The sequence below is a fragment of the Pteropus medius genome, unplaced genomic scaffold, assembly GCF_902729225.1.
Source record: "Pteropus medius unplaced genomic scaffold, Ma_sr-lr_union100, whole genome shotgun sequence".
In the NCBI taxonomy this organism is placed as follows: domain Eukaryota; kingdom Metazoa; phylum Chordata; class Mammalia; order Chiroptera; family Pteropodidae; genus Pteropus; species Pteropus medius.
Genome location: NW_024353787.1, coordinates 3564993 through 3574960, shown reverse-complemented (window position 1 = coordinate 3574960; position 9968 = coordinate 3564993).

The window sequence follows — 9968 nt, the reverse complement described above, 5'->3', positions numbered from 1 at the left end:
CACCACCAATTATCTGTATCTATCTTCCCTAGCTAGAGTACCATTTCCTTCTCAGAGCAACCTTGCCCAACTTCTTCATGCAGATTTAATCTCTTACAATACATGCTTCATCTCTCCAGCAAAGGCATCATGTTGTATTAGTCCTCTGTTGTTACGTAACAAATTACATCAAGAGTTAGTGGCTTAAAACAGCAAACATTTATTATCTCGTAGTTTCTGTGCATTGGGAATCTGGCTGTGGCTTAGCTTGATGAGTCTGGCTCAGAGTACCACTTCAGAAGGTTCACTTTCAACTCACTGCTGTGGCTGTGGGAAGGCCTCAGGTCCTCACTGGCTATTGGCCGGAGATATCAGTTCCTTGCCACATGGGCCTGTCCATGGAGGAGCTCAAAACAAACATGGTAGCCGGCTCCTTCAGAGTATGTGAGAGGGAAGCCCAAGACGGAAGCCAGAGTCTGTGTGTAACCTAATCATGAAAGTAACATCCCATCACTTTTTCTGTATTTATTAAAAGTGAGTCACACTAGGTCCAGCCCACACACAAGGAGAGGGGAGTACACCCCAGAATGAAAACCAGGGAGCAGAGAACACTGGAGGCCATCTTAGAGGCTGCCCACCATATTTATTGCATTGTAATAATCTTCCTCTTTTTCTAGAACAGTTGCTCCTTGAAGCTAGAACTCCTGTTTATTTACCTCTGAATCTACAACACCCAGCCCAGTGTCTGGTGCATGCTGGGCACCCAAGGGGTGCTTGGTAGAATAAACGAAGGCATAAATGCATGAATGAATGAATGAATGAATGAATGCACAAACCAATGAAGTCATTATCTCTTAAGCATTACTTATACTCATCAAACCAGTCCTCAACAAAATTTTGTTTGTCTCTGAAACTACTGTGGCAGGAGCAGATATATCCACATTTTCTAAAAACTCAGGTTATTTAAATATAAATTTGAAATAACAGAATGCAATCGTATTTTATTCCATTTAACATGGAGCCATTACTATCCTCTCCTATTATGGTTGAGTCTAAGTCCACTCAAATATTTTCTCTTCAGGGACTAATGACTGATAGTAAATCAATAATGCTTAAAAAACAAAGCTTTTCATTATTTTAAGCTGCTATCTGGGTGACACTAAACAGTGCAGCAATGATCAGGAAATGAAACAGTTGTGTCTAAACGTAGTTAGTCTTCATGCAAGATCGATGAGCAGAGGAGCTGGAAACTCAGAAACAGAGGTCTGATTGGGATCAGGAGAGGCCAGAGCCTGAAGACCCAGCACACACGCTAGGATGGGGCCAGGGCTAAAAGATGAGCCCAGCTGAAGCTCAATAAAATGTCAACCCATGCCATTGGTGCCACAGGATCTAGAGAAGGGCTAACAAGTAATCAATAGATAAACAATTGTCCAAGCAATTTTAGCCACAAGAAAGTTTAGGAGACAATAAATGTTTCAGAAGGTGAGTTAACAAGCAGATGCAAAGAACCTGGCAGGGATTAAGGAAGCCCAGGGCCCTGGGTTCAGAGACAGAGAGCCCCATACCCACGAGGATAGCCTAAAAGGTAAGGTCCCAATGGTAATAGGACTGGAGTACAAGGCCAGAACATAATGTAAAGTAGGAGAGGAAGAATATGCAAAATAAGCCCCAGATACCAGGAGGGCTTGGTTTCAGGATTAAGCGGAGGGCTTCTCTCCAAGATTGGACTGAGTCCTTGAGATACTGAATTCTAAATGACAGCTCCTTAAATTTCCCCTTCCCTTGGACTGAATTAGGCCCAGAGCCTGGAGATGATAGGTTCTAGGGAGAGATCAAAGAGCCTGTACCTTCCCATCCACCTGGTTCCCCACTTCCTAGAGAAGGGTACCACACTGCACAGCCCAATTCAACGCCAGAGTATTAGGCCGCAGTCCCACTGAATGGGGCTCCAAAAGGTTCAAGGAAACGTGGCCGCAGCCATTTTATGGATGTTCATAAGATGAGGTAAGAGGTGCTCAAAGGAAATGTCCCCAGGGGAAAAGCCTTGGCCGGTGATCTAGCCAAGCCCAGCTCTAAGCACTGAGCGAACCCTCCCAGTCCTTTAGTTTCCACTAATTGACATGGAAGCTTTAGACTAACCTTTCCTCTCACTGAAATGATAAGAGCTGAAATTGGGGACCAAGCTTTAGGGTGAAAGAACATGAAGTAGACCAAACATTTTAGGCCATTGATGCCAACATAGCTACGGTGACAACGGCACCACACTGGGTTTGGAGCCAAGTCCCCTAGTGATAAAGTGTTCGTGTGCATAGAACATCCCCAGGTTGTCCTGGGTTCCTAGCCTATGATCATCACACTATCGTATCTCAGTTGCAACACAGTATTACTTCCAGGAGTCAATGAGAGCAGACCTCACTCCCAGTAATGAAGCTGGGAGACAAGGTGGGCTCTTGGGCACAGAGCTGAGCTGTCCATTACAGCTCAGGATGGAGAGACCGGTACAGGCAGTTTATGGAAAGGACCAGCAGTGTAGAACCTGGAATGATCAGAATTTACCGTAGATAAAGGCAAAGCCTTTTAGGAGATGGCAGAAACCACATATTGAATTTATCCTGAGGAAACCACTTTCAAAGAGTTAATTAGGATAAATCGTTCAGTGCGGGCTATTTATTTATTTATTTTACAACTCTTCAATGATGCCTGCCTGTGATGTGGCATGCACTGTGGGGAATATAAACATGCCCAAGGTATGCTTTCTGGCCTCAAAGGAGTTTGTAATCCGGTGGGGGAGACAGATACCTACACAGTTAACACAAGGGAGGTAGGGTGTAGGGGAAAGGGCAAGCGTGCAACTGATCAGCCCTTGATTCCAATCTAAGATGGCAAATTTCATGTTGTATGTATTTTACCGCAATAAAAATAACTGAGAAAACATTCTTGCGTTAATTATTATGTGCCAAGCACTATGTTATATGCTGGCCCAGATCAAAATATGTATGACACAGAATACCCTGCCCTTGAGAAACTCACAATCTAAGGGGGAATGGTAAGAAATAGGTAAATCTCAACTTAGACATCACCTCTCCCAGGAAGCCTTCCCTAATCCTCCCGCCCTGGGTTAAGTCAGCTTCAGGCTCTCTCTCAATAGCCTGTGCTAGTTTGTTTCATAATTATCTTCATTTATGCAGCAAACATTTATTAAGCTAAGTGTTAGTGATATAAAATCAAACAAGGCTTTCAATGTAAAGGAAGAAACAAACTACCGATGAATATTGCAAAAGAAAAAAGAAAAGAAAAGAAACAGAAAACATTACTGTACCTTTCTAACCCATAGACTGAGCTCTGAAGGTTGTATTGTGTTCGGTAAATGTTTACTGGCTGGCTGGCTGGCTGGCTGAGCACCTGTGGTATGGAAGAATGAATTACAAACTATGTACCTGCAAATATGAACAGGGGTCATTTAAGCTGGATTTCAAGAGGTGAATAGAAGTCTACATGAAGGAAGAGACAAAAGGCGCCCCAGACAAAGGCATGGCTGTGAGAAGGACCCTGCAAGTTTGGGAAGCAGTGCAGAGTTTGGTGCTGCGAGGTCTGGGGGAAAAGCAGAAGGACCTGATCGGGAAGGCCCACGTGGGCTATTCTGAGGAGTTTACAGTTTGTTGGGATGATAATCAGAGACTATGAGCGGTTTTTAAGCAGAAGAATGTGGCCTAGCTTTTTCTTTCAGCTTGCTCACTCTGCCATGGGTTGGAGGAAGTGAGACTGAGTCTGCAGAGGATGGCACAAGGACCAGGTAAGAGATTGTCTTGACTTATGTGGTAGAAATACAAATAGAGAAAAGCGGCTGAAATTAAGAAATGTTTAGGAAGTAAACATTATTCTGGTAGACAAATTCAATAGCAAATTGGACTGGGAAGTTTATTAATTTACTCAGCAAATATTTGTGGAACATTTACTATGTAGTAGGCACTATTCTAGACACTAGGAATTTAACACTAAACAAAAGAGCCAATGCCTTACTCCTGTGAAACTTATGGTAGGGTGGAAAAAAAATAATAAAATAAAATAAATAAAATAAAATAAAATAAAATAAAATAATAAAATAAAAAGGAGCAAACAGAAATAAACATGAAAAGGATGTGTGAGCTTGGGCAAGTTGCTTAATTTTTCCATGCTTCAGTTTCCTCATCTGCAAAATGAGGATATTAATAGTATCTGCCTCATTGAGAGGTTATAAGAATGCAATGAGTGAATATATGTATAGAGATTAGAACTGTGCCTGACCTATATTAAGCACTATGTGGGTATTAATTATTATAATTAAGAAAAAATAATACAGAGTGATTCATTAGAGAGGTACTTTAGCAGTAGAGGCAGGGAAAGATAATTTGGGTTAGCAGGTTAAGGAAGGTTTTTCTGAGTTGCTTACTCTTGACTTGAGACCTAAAAGCTGGACGAAGGATCCAAAATTGCCAAGTTCTGTGGAAGAGCACTCCAGACAGAGGGGAAAGATCCTGAAGCTGGAATTAGCTAGGAGCATCTAAGAAATAGGGAGAAGGCCAGTGTGGCCAGAGCACAGCAACCAAGCCTAGGGGTGAGGAATAAAATTAAAGATGTCTGCAGGGGGCAGATCATGAGAGGCCTGCAGGGCCATGGGTTGTATTTCAACAGCAGTGGGAAGGAAGCCAACAGAGGGTTTTACAAAGAGAGTGATATCCTCTGATCCCTACTTTTAAAACTCCGGCCACTTGTAATATAGGTTGCAAAATATGGCTACTATTTCCTCCAATCCCCATAGGCACATCCGTTTGCCATATAAGAGTGTCACCCCCATCAAGAGGGGGGAGTCTATTTCTCTACCTACTTGAATCTGAGCTGGCCTCATGACCTACTTTGGTCAACAGAATGCGGTGAAAGTGATGTTGGGGAGTTCCAAAGCTAGACCTCAGCAACAACACTGTACCCCTCCACTCTTACCCCTGGATACCTTGTATATTAATCGTGTTTTTTATTTTCTGTATTCTATAATGTTTTGGCATCTTTGGAGGGCCTTGCTGGCTGGGGACAGACTGCCCTTCCCAGGGCTAATTAATTCCTAGAGACAGTGGACAACTTGTCAGTGAGTCTGCCTTTCATTTACAAACCCACCAATCCTGAGCCCAGACCCCCAATTGCCTCTTTTATCTAACTCTTGCACGCCAGGCCAATATGTCCCCTGCCCAAAATCAACCAGTGCCAAATACCAGACAACTGGGGACAGTTCCTATGGCTGAAAGTCCACCAGGATTCTTCAAACTAGCTATTTCTAAGCTGTTTACTGCCCTGCCTTGCTTCCCACAGAAACCCCAATAAAGGTTGTGGCCTATGCCTTCCTCTCACTTCTTTCTGCCATCTGACCGACACTGGTTCTTCCCTCTGTGGCCCTCCATGGAGTACTGTGGCTCTCATTCCTAGAGGAACTCTGAGTAACATTAAATGTTTTTCTTTCTATGTCATCACCCAGTCACCTTTATAAATTAAGACCTAGACAAAAATCACCCTGCCATGTGAAGAAACCCAGGCTACTCTACTGGAAAATGAGACCAAGTAGAGCAGAGACAGGGTCCCCAGACCAACCAGCTGATCATCCCTGCTGATCTGTCAGCTGACTATAGCAGAGCGAGTGATCCCAGGTGAGGTGAGCTTTCTGCCACCCAACTGAGCCTGGCCCAAAGTGCTGAATCAGAGAATTGTGAGCAAACAAAATGGTTATTGTTTTATGCTACTTAGATCAGGGGTGACTTATGACACAGCAATAGATAACTGATACAGTTGTCTATGGAGAAAGGGCTCTTTAGGAATAAGAGTGGAAGCCAATGTTAGAAGATGTTGGTCCAGGCAAGAACTGATGTGACTTGACCTAGAATGGTCGCCGTAGACATGGAAAGAAGTGGCCAGAATAGAGCTATGGTTTGAAGGCAACTGACAACACTCGTTGGTTCAAAGGAGTAGAAGACTCAAGAAAGATGCCACATTTTTAGCAAACAACAGCGGCATTCACTGAGATGTGAAAATCTTGGGGAGGAGTGAGTTGGGGTTAGGTGTGGAGGGAGAGCAGCATTTCCCTTTTGGGTAGATTTAGATAGAAATGTGTATTCAATATCCAAGTGGAAATGCCAAGTGCCAAGTTAGACATTCACAATGGAACTCAAGGGACGGTCTAGGCTGGAGACACAAAAGCGTGAGTCATTCAGCATATAGAAGGGATTTAAAGCCATGGTGTTGAAAGCCAAGCCTAGTGAGCTCAGCTAAAGAGAATGTAGAAAAAGGAGGCGGAAAAGGGCACAGAGTCCCCAGGGTTTCCATGTTGAGTCGAGGAGGAGAGAGCAAGGGAGACTGAGAAAGAGCCAGGCCTGCATGAGAGAACAAAGCGTTTCAAGGAGAAAGGGGTCGACAGTGTTTATTTATGCTGCGCTGAGGATGGGTAAGATGAGAAAAGAGAAAGAGCCTTTGCATTGGGCAACTCATGGGTTGTTGGCTGCGATGAGAGCAATTTCAGTGGCATAATAGGGACAGAAGCCAAGATGAAGTATGTGGAAGAGAGAATGGGGGTGTGGAAGTGAAGACGGTGATCCAAACAACTCGTTTGAGAAATTTTACTGTGAAGGGTGATAGAAAAATGGGCAACATGGGGATGGGTCACGGGGTCCCCGTAAGGAACTTTTGTTTTACTTTCTTATTCTTGTGAAATGTTCCAGACATTCAACAGAATAACTATAGCATATATATGTTGTTTGAAGGGAATTTTTTTTTTTTTTAAGATGAGAGGTACTACAGCATTTTGCATGCTCATGGGAATAATCCAGTTGAGAGGGGAGAAACTGATGATTCAGGAAAGAGAGAGGATATTTACAGGAACGAAGTCCTTGAGAAGGTGAGAAAGAACGGGATCCAGGGCCGAGTGCAGGGGTTGGCCTCTGTGAACAGTAGGGACACGTCTTTCATTTAATAGGCGGGGGTTTGTCAATTCAGTGATGGGAAGACACAGGACTTCCTGTCTGATGGCTTCTATGTCTCAGTGAAGTATAAGGCAAGGTCACCAGCCGACAGTGAGGAAGGGAGGGAGAGATCTGGGCGTTTGAGCAGAGAGAGGCTGCTGTCTCAGAGCGGGAAAGGGAACGTAGGGAAGAAGTGTCGTGGCATTGCTGGGCAGTATTGAATTCCCATCTGAGGTTTTTGGTCATGAGTCAGCAGGGTTATAAGCATTTCTTCAGCAATGCTCAGAGGCGTAGGTGTCGATTCAATGAGGACCTGTGAGCAGGGTCAGCCAGGATGGGGGTTTTGCCAGTGTGGAGGTTTTGCTAAGAAAGCAGTTAAGGATGTTTATAAAGAAATGATTATAACACATCCTGGGCAGGCTAAGGAGAGGGGCAAGGAAGATGAAGGTGACACCCAGTTCTTTGCAATGCACCTACAAGCAGGTACCATTTGGCAAAATGCCATTCCCATCGATGTGGAAGCCAGGTTTGGGTAAAGGAAGACTGAGTGGTCACTGTCCCCTCTCACCTGCCCATGGTCCCTAGCCGGGAAGGTGAAAACCACCTGAGTGGCCCCAGTGCCCACTGCCCTGCACAGCTAGCTGCAGCTTCTGAACCTGTCAGGGCCTGTTTGCCGGTCTTTTCAGTTTAATACATTTTAATCAGAAAATTAATCAGGAAACACCAGTTCAGCAGATAATTGAACAATGAGGAGACACGATAATTGCTGTTTAGTCTAATTAACTTTGTTAAGTCTTTATTGGTAACAGAGACTTCCTGAATGAAACTTATTAAATGTCCATCTCTGGAAAACTCAATTTCCATTCAAAGGAAAAGTTGTAGGTTCTGTCTTTGCATTATTTCCAGGAACAGAATGTCAGCCCTGCAAGAGTCCTGTGGGCAAAAGAGACCCATCAATCTCTCCTTGGGCTCTGCCTGGCTTCCTTATCCCTGGAATCCAAGCATCCCAGCTCTGGAGGGGCTGGACTCACTGCCTCCACTAGTTGAGAACCACTGCTCTATGCCACCTGGCTCTCTCCAAACCGCATGACTGGCAGCCCATTAGTCCTGTTCTTTTATGCTTTGGAGATCTTGACGAGAGCCAGGCGGAGTCATGGGGAGACAACCAAGCCCCTTCCTGGGGCAGGGACCACCTGTGCAAATCACCTACAGACATGAGCTGGCATACATGATGCACCAACAAGCACCTGGCTCCAAGTTGCACGAATGCAGGCTGCTGACCTGAATTTTCCAAATAAAGTGCTGCTTGATCCATGCAGGCCCTTTGCAAAAGAGATGGTGCCTTCAGGGCTCCAAAGGTGTGCGAGGTGGTTGGTTTATGCACTAAATGTTTTTCTCTTTGGAGTCTCTTCTCGCTCTTTCCTCTGCAATCATTTCTTATGTAGGTCCTCTCAGAGGGGACTTGATTCTAATCTACTGCCTCACTACACACAGCTAGTTCCTGCCCTGAGAGCAGTTCCCACTCCCCCCATGGAGATTGATCCTGGTACCAGAACCAACAGACATTGTCAGGGCCATCTAAAGCATGGAAGCCCTGGAGATTTTACTGAATGACTAGAAAATAGGTGTTACCTGCAGGCTCAAAAGAGGACATTCGGAATATGCTTGGGTAAGAAGAGAAAGCTTCCCTCTCCCATCGCAATTCTGCACCGTCACCTTAGTTTCAACCTCCTCACTGCCATGACAACTATTACTAAGAGGGCCACAGCCATCACGACCATAACCTTCACTTCAGAAAGGTTTGTCCTGGGAGGTCTCCTTCTCTCTCCTCCTTGTGAATTTTTGGCATCTGTGACCTTCAGCACCTGTTCATAAGTACTAAAGGGTTTGGCTTGTTCTAGACAGACTGACACAAGTGGTATTATTTTAGTGCTCCCTGTCATGTTCAACATCAAAAGGCCAAACCGATATTAAATTTACTTAGATCCTGCATGTCAACCAGGGGAAAAGGTGACAGTAAAATATTCCAAGACAAAAGGAAGTACAGATCATTACCAGGTGGTTTTGTTTAACAGGCAAAGAAATGAAGAGTGACAGGTGACTATTTTTGCTTAATCCAGGAGAACATCCTCTAACTGCTAGAAATTAAGCCCTCAACCTTCCCTCTAGCTCTTCTGAGCTTCCCACAGTACAGTCTGGGGTGCTCCAGAACAAGCCACTGCCATGGTCATCAGTTAGGTCACGAGGCTACTGAGCCCAGCTGACCTCTACTGATACCACCAGATGTCCACCACTGATGCCCTGATTCGAGATTCACCTGCTCCTTCTGTACTGTGGGTCATCTCTTCCCCCAATCCACCAACCCCAACTGCCTACATCACTACAGTGAATAGCTAGAAATTTAGCAAGACTTTACTTAAAGTCTGGGACTACCGGAAGGGAAATACAACATAAAGCATAATTTAGAGCTACTACTAGATGTGGCCACTCTTGGAACATCCAGGCCCAAACCCAACTTCGAAACCTCTTCTGCCTGGCTGCCTGCCGGCCTTCTCTCTCCAAGCACAGATCTGCCTTCCAACTCCTCAAATCCTACCCCAAAATAGTCAACAGTTGGGACCCCCACTGAAACTGATCCCCACCTATCCACAGGTGAGGTCTGGCTTTGGATCCCCAACAAGACCTTGCAAGAATCCCATAGCACATTTCTCCAAGCCTGGGTCCTGGGAGAGTGGCCAGGTTGTGCTGGCTGAGGCCGGCCCGGCCCCTTTCCACAGTCTTTCCCCAGCAGTGACCAGATCTGGATGCACATCCCTTCTGTGTTCTCTGCTTACCCAGCTGCATCTTTCCCTCCAACAACCGCCAGAGGAAAAATCTCACCCTCCTGGCACAAATGCGACAATTTACAGGCACCGGCAGTCTGAATGGAGAATTAGAAAGGAAACATTTCTCTAAAGGAATTTGCAGAGGCATAGTTCCGCTAAAATACCCTCCTGATTTACATTACTG